The sequence below is a fragment of the Topomyia yanbarensis genome, chromosome 2 (genome assembly GCF_030247195.1).
Source record: "Topomyia yanbarensis strain Yona2022 chromosome 2, ASM3024719v1, whole genome shotgun sequence".
Taxonomy (NCBI): Eukaryota; Metazoa; Arthropoda; class Insecta; order Diptera; family Culicidae; genus Topomyia; species Topomyia yanbarensis.
The window spans coordinates 128,230,443-128,245,623 of NC_080671.1; the positions used below are offsets into that span (position 1 = coordinate 128,230,443).

Sequence of the window (15,181 nt, forward strand, 5' to 3'; positions counted from 1 at the left end):
AAGAAAGTGCCTCGTCGCGTCGTTGGCCGGTTGAATTTAGCCGACAGGCTGCACCCGGTGCTTTTGGGTTCTGTAAATGTCAAGCAGGAGCAACAGCACAGGCACTGGCTTGCAGGCGGTCTTGAAGGGTACGAGACTAGCTTTGTCAGCTGGTCTTCTTCGTTGAATGTCGTATATGTACATATAGAGGAATTTGGGGTTTGGTTTGTTCTTCGTGCATCCATCATGTGCCCCAAGAGCCAAAACAAAAAAGTGCATTGTAAAGGAGGCGGACGTCTCCAACCTCGAATATTTATCATCGGTTTGTTTCATCAAGACACTGAAATGGTTCCGCAAAATGCTACCGCTTGCGTTGTGGTTATTCACCCTTTTAACTCCAAAGTTCATCGCCAAGCCGGCCCCTGTCATGCTTAATTTTTATGGAAACAATTGCACTTTCGACCGCCGAGTTGTAATTGATCACCTTGTGAATGGGCTTTCATTCATCAAAACAGATAATCTCTGAAATTATTGTAATTTCCCTACACCCTGAAGGTAATTCTGATCGAATGATACTCGATTTACATATAATTCAAGCAAATTACATTTTTTACTATCATTTAAAAAGGACATCAGTGGCTCCCGCAGAGGAACCACTTCCCCTCTCGTGTACCCTTCTGTAATCCTTGCAACATGCTGTTTCGTGCTCCCTAAGCGGACCATCTGTCGGTTCGAATTGTGCTATGGCATCAGACCCCTTCCAACCACCGCCATTGGAGATGTTTCGAGATGCACGTCACTTGCTTCTGACAGGGTGCATCAGAAGTAGTAGCAGCAGCAGCATCAGCATAGCACATGGACAATAATAATGCCTTTTTTGAATCCCTACGTACGTGTACTTTAGGCAAGGATCTGGGTAATGTGGCGTTCATTCTTCACCTGCTTCTACGAGCGAAGGGGAGCGCGGTAGTTTCTCTTTCAATTGTTTTTCGCCACTTGTGAACTAAAGGACTCATGGATGATAGACGAGGGCAATAAATTGGAACCGGTGTCGTACCGTCCATAATTTCAGTCAGATAGGGGAATAAGTACGGCGGGTGGTAGCATGAAGATTTTTACCAAGTTTTTTTTTCTGTAAATCGGATTAAAAATGAGGATAGTGGGGGATGTTAATAAGCTGTTCGCGAAAATATTGAAGGGACAAAAAAGAAGCAAATCTAAAAACATAAAATAGCAAACAAAATATGAGATGTATATGTATTGATTTAATAATAAGCAACCACACGCAATCAACGAAATTTAACAACACCGAATATTTTAACCTCAAATAAATTATTTTGTGTGATTTGGTAGAATTAGTAGAAAATTCCAGGGGCTGGCATAGCGTAGTTAGTAAATCGATTGCCTTGTAAGCAGCTCACCTGAGTTCGATTCCCAAACCCGCAAATAAAGTTGGAGATTTCTAATCCGAGAAATGAGACAAATAACCATAAGGTGAAAATCTTTATGATCGAAAAAACAGACACCAATACTGTAAATACTGTCCATGAAGTTTAGAAATATATTAGATTTCGCACTGATGGTTCCGATCCTCACAACAACACATTAGAGAGTGCATCGCCCTCCTCCAATCCATTTATCGTTAGAAACGTATCGGATATTTAACCGGTTATTCTGACGCTTCAGTATGGTCTATCTATTGCCCATCAAATCAGATTAATTAGCTTTGTCCGATGTCCTTTTTTGGTATTATCGGCCAAGGATTCGTTTTATTAAATCATACGATGACTTGAAACAAACAGATGATGAACATTTGAGTAGCTCGTCGTATGCCATTCTCCAGCAGAGCACTTTTCTAAGTTCCTTCTGTGGTCCTAAATGATTGTGTAGATTTTGAAGGTTATTATTTACACCCTAGGTTAGCACATTACGTTTAAAGTTATTTATGGAAATTAGTATGGGAAACACCACTTTTTGCACGTTTTGATCACTATATCACTTAAATCCCACAAAAAGTTTGTCCAGAATGGAGTTAATAATTTATCCAAAAACGTGCTAGAATTTTTTTATAAGAATGTAATTACTATTTGCACTATCTCAGAACTCAAAACATGTTAATCGCCAACACTTGGTTTCTTTGAAAGTTTTTTTCAGATTGATTTTCTAAATCGCATTAATGCAGTTGAGAAGTCAAACAAATTTAATTCACCTAAAAGAGAGATTGAACCATTCTGAGAGCATATATCACATATGTTTTTTGCATTTGTTTCAAGTTAGTTCCTTTGGCTGGTGATGCAAGACACCAATACACCGTCATTTATCGGAATCCCGATCAGTAAGGATTACCGCCAACTTGAAAGTGAATGATTGAGGAAGCTTTGAATTTAAATCTTGTTTGCGGAAGATTCAACTGAAAGTTGACATTTAAAAATAAAAAATTGCATCACTGAATTTGACCCTTCTACCTTAAAATCACAGTAATATTTTTATAAAACATTCCGGCAATTATCTTTGATATTCTGGGCTATATTTTTATGGCATTGGCTTTTTAATTTGAGTGAAATATCGATCCATATGGGTACCAGACATAAAGCTTTCAACAGTGTATAACTTCTGAACGGGTGATTATAGATAATCGGTTTCACCTTCAGAATAATTGATAGTATAATTACAATTTTTGCCGATACACAGTAGTTTTTTTGCCAAAATTGTGCGATCTATTGATTACGCCTAAATCGTTAAATTTGGGTCAGTGACATCTTCGGAGTAATTTGTTGACATTACAAGCCCTTTCATATGCTGTTAATATTTTAATGATTAATCGCCCTAAAAGTGAGATATATTTACCAACTTTCTTGCAAGTGCATATATTAAAACTATGTCTTCAGCAATGTAGTAGAGCAAGCTTTTGCTAACAACTTTGCTGAAGACACAATGTCTTTTAAAATCTTCAACATTATTGTTGGTTGTTTGTGGATGACCCCTATGAAGCCAATTCATTAATATAACTTTTTAAATACCTTTCTGACAAGCTCGGTATGTTCCGTAAATAGGTTTGAATTATCAAAATGAACAGCTTTCCATATTACAATAATGGCTTATCTTGTGTATTTTCAAAGCTATTTGGTAATTTTTGAAAAATAAAGTGTTTCAAATGGTGATTCGTTATGAACGTGGAAATGGCTGAATTTACGTCAGTAGTGTTTTCGGACAACTCATCAAAAATAGCAAGATATAAGTAAGACTTTTTAACAATTTTTTTGTTTGGTAAAAGAAATGAGCTAACGTCTTTAAAAAGTTATGGAGATTACTTTCACGAATATTTTTGCTGAATATATGAAGTCCTTTCTTTGAATGCTTGAGAAGTTATAGCTCGTTATATTTGGATGGCCCCCAAAAACATGTTAAATGTGTTTTTTGATAAACAATGGTTTTTTCAGATCTTTAACTCTACTGGAGACAACGAGAGACAAGAAAACTCTATTGAGTTTTATAATGTTGATGTAGCATTTTTAATTGCAACTAGAGCTGGCGGCTTGTTTTTGCCCGTTCAAATGTTATTACCTTAAAAACTTTTGCTAATTTTACAAAAAAATTACTCAATAACTTCTAAGTCGCAAGAAATAGACCAATGATATCATCTGCAAAGATATGCATCTTTATAATACGAACAACTTTGTGGAACATACTGAAGCTTTATCTATGATATTTAAGAAGTTATATAAAAAAAATATTTTTCAGGGGTCGTTCACGAACAACGGTCAGTAACTTCGAGTACACCATAAAAAGAGATTTTTGGTCTTCATTGAAGATGCTCGCAAAAACAAGTTGTGCAATATTTTTGAAGACTTCGTCTTGTTTTTCATACTTTGAACAAAAATTGTATCAAAAGTCTCACTTCAAGAATGATTAATCACTATAACTATAACATCAAAATGAAGGTCTTGGATCGTCATAAAACATTCCAGAAGACATCATTGCTGTACGCTTTAGCGTTAACGCGTGAATAATTTTTCGCACTTTTTTGACGGAAAAAATCACTGTGTAGTTACACGGATTCGAAGACTGCCTAAAATAAAATCAAAATAAGCCATAAGTCTTTTAACAGCATTCACAGCCATTTGGTCTCTTCACAAAGTTGTGTGTTTTGAAATGATAAAAGAATCCATCGATCCTTATTAACGCGAAAAATCAGAAACAAAAAAGTTTTAAGTAAAAATGAGAATTGATAGAATCATAGAAATCATAGAAAACATCTTATAATTCAATTACTGTGAGAGACAGAGACAACATATCTTCAGCAAAATTTATAAAAGTACGCTCCTCTACAACTTTTTCGAAGACGGCCAAGCCAAGACGGCAAAAAATACATTTCCAAAAGACGGCGCTATTTATACACACAAACATGATAGAATATGTGAAATCGTTAATATGAACAATTTTGACTCCAATGAATTAAGTTCCTCAAAACGCTGTTTTGAGCCACTGTGCAGAGGCAGGATTCGAACCTGCAATCCTTGGAACTCCGGCCCAATGCACAAACTCCCTTGCTATCCCTGGACTATGATAACGTTTCAGGAAGAACAACACTGACATCAACTAGAAAAGTTGAAATACGATTAAATAAACTTGAAAGTATCATGTACAACCATGTTCAGTTATAAATGACATATGTAAAACGAACAATTTCTACAATCACCAAAACATTAATTATCGCCTTATTTTCCTTTAATATCAATGAAAACGCCAGTCAGATGCAGATGGTGCTGCTGCATACCATAAGTAAAATGAGCCGGAAATTTTTAGAAGGCTTTAGATTCGTGCACATATTTAGTTATATAGTTGGAAATTCAATTACTTCGGGAGCCTTTATAGAATGTACTGAGTATATCTACAATAAAGCTGTATATAAACCGTATAGTGTCGATTGGACACTTGTCATTATATTTCAATCCCAATACCCCGGCATTTTGACTTCGACACGTACTCCTGCATTGACACACAGATACACAAGAAAAAGATTCTTTTGCATTGAAGTGAATTACATAAATAAAAATATGTCGCAAATATGCGGAATGTATTTCATATTACTTAAGATACACAAGAGGGATGACGTCTAATAGAAACAGAGCACAATGTCAACTTACCCCAAACGTGTCAATAAAATAAAACTTGTAGAATCATTTCATGGTTGTTGTTACCTAACATAAAGTTTAGTGATACTCATACAACGTTCCTGGTAAGATGAAGCTGGACACAACTCCAAATTCCAAACTTGTCACTTTCTCTTCAATAAAGACATCGTTGAAAGAAGGTCGAAAAAATAATAATAAATCTTTTTTTCTATGATCTGTTCGGAAAGAGGTATACTTAGTTAAGTACACGTTACATAGGTAAAATGGAAAAAATCTGCTCATTAATACATGAACAAAAAATGACGATTTCGTGAACTGAACGATTTACGAGTCGTGACCAAGTTCCTGAAATTATGGATAATTAACCTCGCTTTCACGAAACAATTTGTTTTCAAAAAACTAGTTTGCGACAAAAATATACATGGCGTTACATTCCAACGTTTGATTGAGTTACTGTGGTTGATCACTGGACATGTTTAGTCTATGTTATGATTTTTGTTCATAATTTGAAGATATACGGGTTTGTATGATTTAATATCATCTAAAAGAACCGACATTTAAACGATGTTCATAATGTCAGAATCTTAGTCACGATTTCCGTAATTTAAATTCACGTAATTGCCATATTTTATTCAAGAATTACGTGTCGGATTTTTCTGGCAAAGGAGTAAGACATATTTTCATGATTTCAGGATCTTAATCATGAATCACGATTTCTGTGATTTTTTGATATCTGAGTCACGAGTAGTTTGATTTATGTTAATGATTTCAGGGTCTTTCTCGCTAGTTTCGCAATTTATATTCACGCTATCGTGATCTTTTTTTAGTTCACTTTATATCTACCACGTTGAGTAATGTAACTCATGTCCATGATATCGGCAGTGTTATGATATTCGTAATTTCTCTTCGCTATGTGCTATTTTGTAATTATTATCGGATTTTTTATTCGGATGAACCTGGCGCTATGAACTATCATATCATGTATCACGAATACATAATCATATATCATGTATCACGAATACATAAATAACATTTTATGATTTTGTGAACTATTTCACAACACGAATGGTGAGTCATGACTAATTCGCTAGGAATCATGAATCAGTTCACGTACAGATTTTATGATTTTGTTACTATGTTTTGATTGTCACAAGGTTCTACTGTATCGATTCGATTTTATGGTTATGTGAACTATTTTACGAGTACGGATGTTGAATCGTGACTAGTATATTAGGAATAATGAAATAGTTCACGATGCCATAACGGGACACAACACTTATTATTCTTACAAGCGAAAAAAAGGATTCAACATTACCTTTTAATCGACCGGTTTCGGGCTCAATGCTGCCTCGGACATTGTCCTGTAGATGGGCAACATCGAGCCCAATACCGGTTCATCGAGCCCAATACCGGAAATTTCAAATCCTTTTTTCGATTGTAAGAATAATAAGTGTGGTGTCCTGTATCGCATCGCGTTTTCGTGAGTGTAGTTCTTACGTTAGCACAATCTCCCAGAGATTTATAGTTCATGATGATCGTAAGAATTCGTGAATGATATTCCGAGTTTCGTGAAACAATTCACGAGAAAGTATGTTTTGACTGCGCGAACTAATTCATAACCACAAAAAGTAGATAAATCCTTGAACAAAATAACGAGTCAATCTTTAGTGTTATGAATAATGTTTAAAAAGTTATGAACTAGTTCACGTATAAAAAAATTGATTTAGTAATGACATGGCGGAAACCGTGACTGAAGTTAACAAAACAAAAACAAATATATCCACCAATAAAATCATTATGTAGGCAGTACTGAAGGGAAATTGAACATAACTAAAAAACTCACGATTTTTGTTCTTGGTTTTGTTTTCGCAACTTTAAAACGTGATTGTTCCAGAATTCATGGCACCTTATTCACAATTTTGTAAAACATTTTTTCCGAGTAGGCATATAGAACGTTAGTCATAATGAGTGTTGCGCAAAATATACGTTCTAGGCGTTAATGACGCTTGGCATAATTGACAGTTGGCATACCAAAAGTTTACTGTGCCATTTTGAAAACGTATTATTGACTATAAAAGGTTGTACTTTTTACGTTAACACATGCAATCCCATATAAACGGTTCTTACAAAATAGTGTACGAATTGTCCAGTGAACTAATTATTTGTTTTCGACCAGTTTTTTCCACATTTTCGGATGAGAACTTCTTATATGCTTGAGAATTTGATTTATGCGCTTCAGGTTTATATCCGATTTCTACATTCTAACACATTTCAAGTAGGACATACGAATCATGTTCTATCTTTGTGATTTTTATTTTCGGTTTCTCATATACGTTTAGATTTCGGAGAAAAATATTTACCAAAACGAACAGCTCATGATATAAAGAATGAAAATTTTGAAAATGTATTTTGAGTCTATAATCTTCTCCCAAATTATTCGGTAAAACGATTAGGTTTTGTTGCCGTGATTACTTAAAAATCTATCCTACACGCATGATCCCCAATAACACAGGTACCCTGGCCCTCAACCAGTGTGGGCATGTAAGAAGTTGGTATTGTCAATTATGATAATCGGATCAAGTTTGGTTAATTGCATTGTTTACATTACATGTTGATTATTCCAATTTTCCTAATCATACCGGGGTAAAAGCCATGCTTGGAAACCCTGGGGTGACATTGCGCATCTCGAAACGAAAGGTTTTTGTATACAAGCTTGCATGAAAAAGTCGATTCGAATTGGTTGCATAATGTGGCCCCTTGACTTTGACATCAAGTCTTCATGGATTTTATAAACTTCAGAACTACAAATTCACAATAAACTAAATTACACGAGTAATATAAGTAACGCGCTGATTGATCAAATTTGTAGTGATTTCTAGAGGATCTGATAAGTTTTGTTCATAGTTTTACATAATACTTTAAGGTTCTGTTCGGCTTTATAAGCACTATTAAACAGTTGAAACACGTAAAGTTAGTTGTTGATGAGTAATATTAGTTGGTATTATAATAAGTATCGCAAAACTTCACTAGAATGTAAAACTAAAATGTAAAACACGATTTTTGATACGAACTGCCAAATTTAATTATTTAGTGTATCCAAAATAACTTGATATAATTAAATTACGGCATTACATTGTACAACAAGATCACAAACTAATCACTCATGATGTTTCGAGATACATTTTGTAATGTTGTTGTACTTGTTGCTATGTAGAATTGACTGCCGGTTTCATTCCATTTATTTATTTTATTGTGTTCAACAGAAACAAATCCTCAAAATATATCCCCTCTGTTAGAAACTATACTCAACCTCAATCGGGTCAATGTTCTCGGAAATGGTTTCGCTTTTCAACATGAACCAATTAAAAACATCACTTTCTCCCACTAGAACGGAACCATGTGGTCAGCACAAGCATTTCACCACCGCAAACGCAACTGCTGGCAGGAAGAACAAACAGCTGAAAAAACGCAATTACCCCCTCCCACTCACCAGAAATGCAGGCTGCCAACGCAAATCAAGCCCAGTCGACCTGTTAAATTACGTTCCCTTGCCCAATAAAGCCGATTATGCTCACGAAGGTTGCGTTTTTGCACTACAACGGATGCCACTTGTTACGTCGATTACTTTCGATTTCGGGAACCTTTTCTCACCTCAGGAAACTCTCATTTTCACCAGTTGAGTAGGTTGATTTTGTTTTGAACAGGTGCAAATAAAAAACAAGCTTTTTGGAAAGAATAGAAAAATAAGAAAGCGACCATCTTAATTCGAAGAAACCGTTCATAAACTTTTACGCAAGTTATACAAGAAAGGGTAATGGTTCGGCAATACCAAGGTTATATTTATTATAAAGAAATACAAATAATCAAAAAGAATTATATAATACTAATTAAACTAGATTTCACCTCTGACGAGTTACATCGTGTTACTCTACCCAGATTTAAAAGAAATCAGCCTTCAATATCATTTCTCTGTTGACGGCCCACCGAACCACCCTGGAAAGCCTAGCGTGCCAAGCCTTCTTTTCGCAATTGGGTGGACAGGTTTCCCATAGAAAAACCGCTACCAATACAATCTGCAGTAGTTAGCTTCATATTGAAAGCGGAAAAGTATTACATATGAAGTTAGCTAAAGCGTAGGAGGTAAAAAGTAACTGGATCTGCAGACCTCAACCGAAGGAAACCGAATCATCCGTCAGTCTCTCGTGTTTATGTATATGTGCCTTCAAACCGACAAAATGCACCATTCATATGCGAACACCATGTAATCCAAGCTTCCCAGATCGCGACACGATGGGGCAGGTTGGGTGGTCAGCGTAAACCTCTTCCGGAATAGTTCAGCGCCCCACCCGGTGTGACATTAACCACACACAAACAGGCTCGTTTTTTCTGAATAGCTGATGTCCTGCCTGTTTTCATCTTTCGTTGAATGTGTTGGTAAAATTCCTGCCTCTTCTCGGATATTTCACAGCCCAGCATGCGTACATTTCAACAAGCCCACACCGTATTCGGGACGGTATCGATTTTCCGGGATTTTCTCTGGCTGCTATAGCTATTTTTATTGTTATTATCGCTTTGCCACAGGATTTCACCGATACATGGAAAGCTCGAGGATATAGCAAAAGCGAGAGTGAGAAATAAGCACCCGCCATCCCAGCATGCTGGCTGATTCCATAGCGGATGGCGGAAAAGCTCTCATTTGTCGTTGAGGTTTTCACTGCCAGCTATAGCTATAGATAGTTTATAGCGTCCACTATGTAGTCATTCACTTGTCCCCCAGCTACCAAATGTTTATGTTCGTTTTTTCAACTTGCAGGAGATTCGTGAAATTGGAAAATGTTGCCGCTAGGTAATTCATTTGGGCAAAATATTTTTATTTTGAACAATGCACATTTCAAAACCACTGCTGGTTTATAGGCACAAACATTTTTCTTGCAGGTACATACTAGTACACATAGTCATAGCCTATGAAATCATCCGATTTGCACGCGAGGAACCTTTGGAGTATGTCAGGGTCATCCATTCAGTGAGACACGACAGGCAGCAGTACCCCCATGAGAATGCATTTTTTTTCTCCTGTTTACCTTACCCCACCCCGTAAATTGGCGTCGTCGCGACTACCCTACTAGAGCTCAGCTGCAATCGTGAGCGAATCTCTGTTTCGTATTTAATTGCACAATCAATCGACGGAAACTGGTTGAAAATCTCACTTTAAACTATGACGTATCTGGCCGTGGTTGCGGGCCAGCAGAACGGGTTTGAGCGGTGTCTATCTGTTTATAGTATAATTTATGCCACGACTGCTTTAAATCAGTAGCAACCTTCAGCGTCAAACTGGTCGCAATTGTTGGGTGCATCTAGCTGCTTAATAGAAATATTTGAATTTCTTTAACTCTTCTAGGCTTAATTTTTTGTAGCTGGCTTCAAAAAAAAATTTTTAGTAAAACTGGTGGAAGCCAAAAAGTGTTTTGATCAAGATATGTGCTGCTCTTGCAGTGCTAAAAGCGGGTAAATTTTTACCTTCCGATGTCCAATACAATTCTCGTAGAATATTAACAATAGTCCAATTGTATGGAAAAGATAATTGAAGACAGTCTGAATTGATAGGTTTGATCAGTTTTCAATAGTACCTAATTTATTTTAAACCTTTATTTTTCACCGTCAACTGAAACTGTTCCTGGCAACACTGCTCAAACGAAATCCAATCAGTCTTATTAGAATAACTGCTGTTCTACTGACAGTACTACTAACTGCGAGTGCTTAAACGAAAAATAAAAGCTCCAGCAATGAACGAAACCAAAGGCTTTAGCTATTGAAAAAAGTTATTATTTATAAAATAACATCGACATGAAGTGTTTAAAAGATTGCAGAGATATATTGCGCTTTGTCATATAGTTTCCAACATACATTTACGCATGATGTAGTCGGTAGGAAAACCTCATCACGGGTTGAATTGTTCTAGAGCAAGTAAGCAACTGATTCGAGATTGGTTATTCCAAAGAGCGACAGATGAGAGAAAAAACTGGCTACGAGCTGCATGCTTACAGCGACTACTATCCAAAATAAAAAGGAAACCGTTTATGGAGCAGAATTTGTTCGTTATATTGTTTTGTAAAATCATTTACACTTTTAAATTTGGTTAATCCTTATGCAGTGGGAAAAATAGAAGAAAATGTTTGTTTATTATACGTTAAAAGTACAATATAGGTTTTGTGACGTACTATACCGGCGAAACTGAACCGTACCGATTCCAAATCGGCTGAGTTTTGTGAGGACTTTTGGGAAATGGTGGCAATATTGTGAACTTGAAACTGGCCGGGATCCCATAGTTGTTAAACCATATCAAAAGCAGAATGGGCAAAAATCGTAAACGAAAAAAGCAGTTTGCTGCTACAGTACTGCTGATTGATTTTTATGAAGATCTAACACACGGTGTGGAAAAAAAACTGCTTTTTTCGTTTTCGATTTTTGCACTTTCTCTGGTTGAACATACTTGTTAAGATACTTGCATACAAACACCCATATTAAAACTTATCCCGGAATCAGAAACTAAACACAACGGTTAGATTGCAAAGATCATCGACATTTTAAGGATATTTTTTCAAGTAAAACTAAGAAGGAGCAGGGTAATAGTCAATGAGAATGAGCATTATAGCCGTACAATTCGTTGTTGCTGCTCCGTGATTGATCAAAACAAGCGAAATCGCACAAAGAATCAACGAATGAGGCCTGGGAGAAGCTATTTCAATGTGCACGTTTCGAGAGTTCTATGCTATAGAATCCCAATAACGGGGCCTTAGAATCTTTGGGGAAGGAAAGGAATGTTAGTGTAATAAACGTTGTTATGGAGACCGTATATACCTCTGCATCCTCACGCTTGTTAGTGGAATGGGTAGAGTTACACAAATCTGAATTAACCTTGATAAGTCGATCTAGGTAACTATCAGAAGTGTTATCATGTATCTATATAGCTCTAGGCAACCGACTGCCAAGAATGTATGATAAATTTATCATTAATTGAATTAATTTCGAAATGCTCGAATTAAAAAAAAACAACTTCAGCTCCGGACAACCAGCAGTCAGGGGTGTTGCTTATGTTTAAGGCTCGAGAAACCTTTTTTGAGCATGTGTAAGAATTAAACGCTTAGTAGTTTGCGTAGGAAAACTTGTATTCAGCTTTGCCACCTGTTTCAATATAAATCCTTTTCAAAACTCCAGAAGAGGGATATCAGTCGATTGATTAGATAAATACCATTAAAATTATTCTAAAAAGTTGGTGGAAAAACAATTGACTGGTCGGAATGATGCTTTTGAAAAAGTGGCTGTGATTTTTCTCATGCCACTACACTGGACTGGGGCACGCCACACAACTGCCCAATACTATTTATTATTAATTTCATCGAAACAATTGCGGCTGTTGAAATAGTAAGCATATTTTGGGGGCTGATCATTTCGACGAACGCCGCTTCATCGAAGGTCATTTCGCCGAATGGGTTATTTCGCAGAATGGGTCATTTGGCCGAATGATATTTTACTAAATAGATAATGGATAGCAGTGCATTTTTAATGGTACAATCAAAATACTTATAAATAATATTATGGTCACCCGGATCGTCATTCTGATATTTTTCGGTGTACGATTCACATTCTGACAGGGAGTGAATCACCCCATTCCCGGTCATGTCGCCATGGAACGTGTGGTCCAGTGGATATGAGAGCTTCCTTTATTCAAATTGATCCAATTGAAAACATGGACCTAGACTGCAGGTACCGAGGACAGACTTCCGGAAGTAACCGATTCATGATCGCGGGAGTTCGTAGGTTCACACTTGAGACCGCGTTTAAAATTTATAAGTGCTGATACGTTCACCTTATCACCGGGATGCTACTATGTCTGCGAGATAGCGGGTGTAGTTTGCGTGGATGATCGCGAAGGACTCAAAAGTTTGTATGTTAACGTGTTTGTCGCGTGTATGTAACTTCACGCGTATGAATTCGATTTTATAACCGTGAGTCCATTTGCATAATCGCGTTTATTTTTAGATAATTGCGCGGACCGTGAATCTGATACTTAATTTCCAGTATACGGTTCAGAATCTAACTTCACATTATAGAAGAGAGTGAGTTCTCCCATATCACTAGAGTTTCCAGTCATGTCGGCATGGAACGTGTTGTTTATTTGATATGAGAGTCATTTTTTTGTTTGGTCCACCTGAAGGCATTGAACTTATGGTGCTAGGGCCGAGGATAAGAATTTCTGGACGAAACCGGTTCGTAATCGGACCAACACGGGCGTTTGTAGGTTCACTCATGAGACCGCGTTTGTGACTTTATAAGTGCTAAGACGTTCACTTAGTCACCGGAGTATTATCCTGTTTGCGAGATCGCGGGGGTGGGCGTGCGTGGATGATCGCGAATGACTCGAGCGTTTGTATGTTAACGTTTTTGTCAAGTGTGCTAGCGTGTTTGTAACTTTGTGTTTATAAATTATTTACGATAACCGTATTGCCGTTCTCATGGTTTTGAATCATCGCGCGCGGACCGTGAATGTGATGCAGAATTTTCAAATTACGGTTCAGATACTAGAAGAGAGTTCCCCCATATCACTAGAGCTCCCGGTCATGTCGCCACGGCACGTGTTGTCTAGTGATTATTTTATTGATTGGTCCAACTGAAGGCATAAGTCTAGACTGCTAGGACCGAGGGTAGAAACTTCCGGACGTGACCGATTCATGATCGCACAAGCGGTGGGTTAATGCTTCAGACTACATTTGTTAATTTATAGGTGCTAAAACGGTCACTTAGTTACCGGGATGTTTTGATGTTGGCGAGATCGCGAGCGTATATGTGGATGATTGCAATTGCATGTTCACGTTTGTGACCCGGTTTGTGTCATCGCGAGAGCCATGAGCGTGTGTAAGTTTGGAATGAGAGATTATGAATGTATATGAGAGAATATACAGTTGGTTTCGTTTGTGGATGTTAGTATGCATCTAAGATACAGTAATAAAAGGAAAAATTAAAGGGTTGTGCACAAGACACGACCACGATGACATTAAAAATTCGACTATTTTTGTGAGCCAGTCATATTATTCGTGGATACATCCTGTAATGCCATCGACTTACTTAGGACTACACACAAAAGGTAATATAAGTCATATCCTCTACGGAATTGTGTAGTAACACAATTGTTTTGATTATTTCCCAACAAATCGCGCAAAAATATGTTTGTTCCGTATAGCACGTTAGAAAACAAATCGGCAACTTCAGTTGCCAAACACTTAGAAACGATCGAAGCATTTTTCCTTTTCTGATTCAAATTTTTGTAGGTATTTTCTTGCTTCCGTCCACTTGGTCATTTTATTTGTTTTATCGCACATTTTTCGGATATTATTATAGAAAATAACTAACCCGATAAGAGGGAAGTTATTTTCCAAAACACGAAATGGAAATTTTATTTGTAATTCTTCTGAGAACGATTTTGTGGTCCTAATAAGGACCTTTTGTTGTGAATATTATATCGCCGTTTCCTCGCAAAAACAATGCGACTTCTGTACACGTCTAGTGATGGAGGCAATTTTGAGAGCGCCTTTGTTTGTTTATAACTTTACCTTGTTTGATTGACCTCTTAAATGCTCTGTATTGACGGCTCTGCTCGGAATAGCCGCCTCGTGTATGCACATTTCGCCCTTTTTCGTGAAATTTTTCAATTTCAATTCAACCGATTTTCAATGGAATACTTATATAGTACATCAAACTTATTAGCAATTGTATACAAGTCAGGTGTATCTGAATCGATCGGTGTATAAATGATTGAAATTCATCAACTAATTCGAAGTTATAACTGTACAAACCTTACATAGTTTCGTTACATAGGATATTTTCAAAATTTAGAATGACACCCAGATAGTGGAGTAAGACATTTTTAATGTCAAAATAACATGCCGAATAAAGAAAAAAAGATGCAGATTAAGTAGAAGCGTAGGAAAGACCAGGACTTGTTGGCCGAAGGTGCAATAGCGACATCTGTAGTGATTTTGATACGGTATTGGGTCGCCCATGTACCGTCG

General features: G+C 36.9%; 1 protein-coding gene across 2 annotated transcripts in view; it reads right to left on the reverse strand.

The window, feature by feature from the left end:
- LOC131681250 (histone demethylase UTY) overlaps window positions 1–15,181 on the reverse strand; it is a 220,400-nt gene that overhangs the window by 44,748 nt on the left and 160,471 nt on the right. The window lies entirely within an intron of this gene.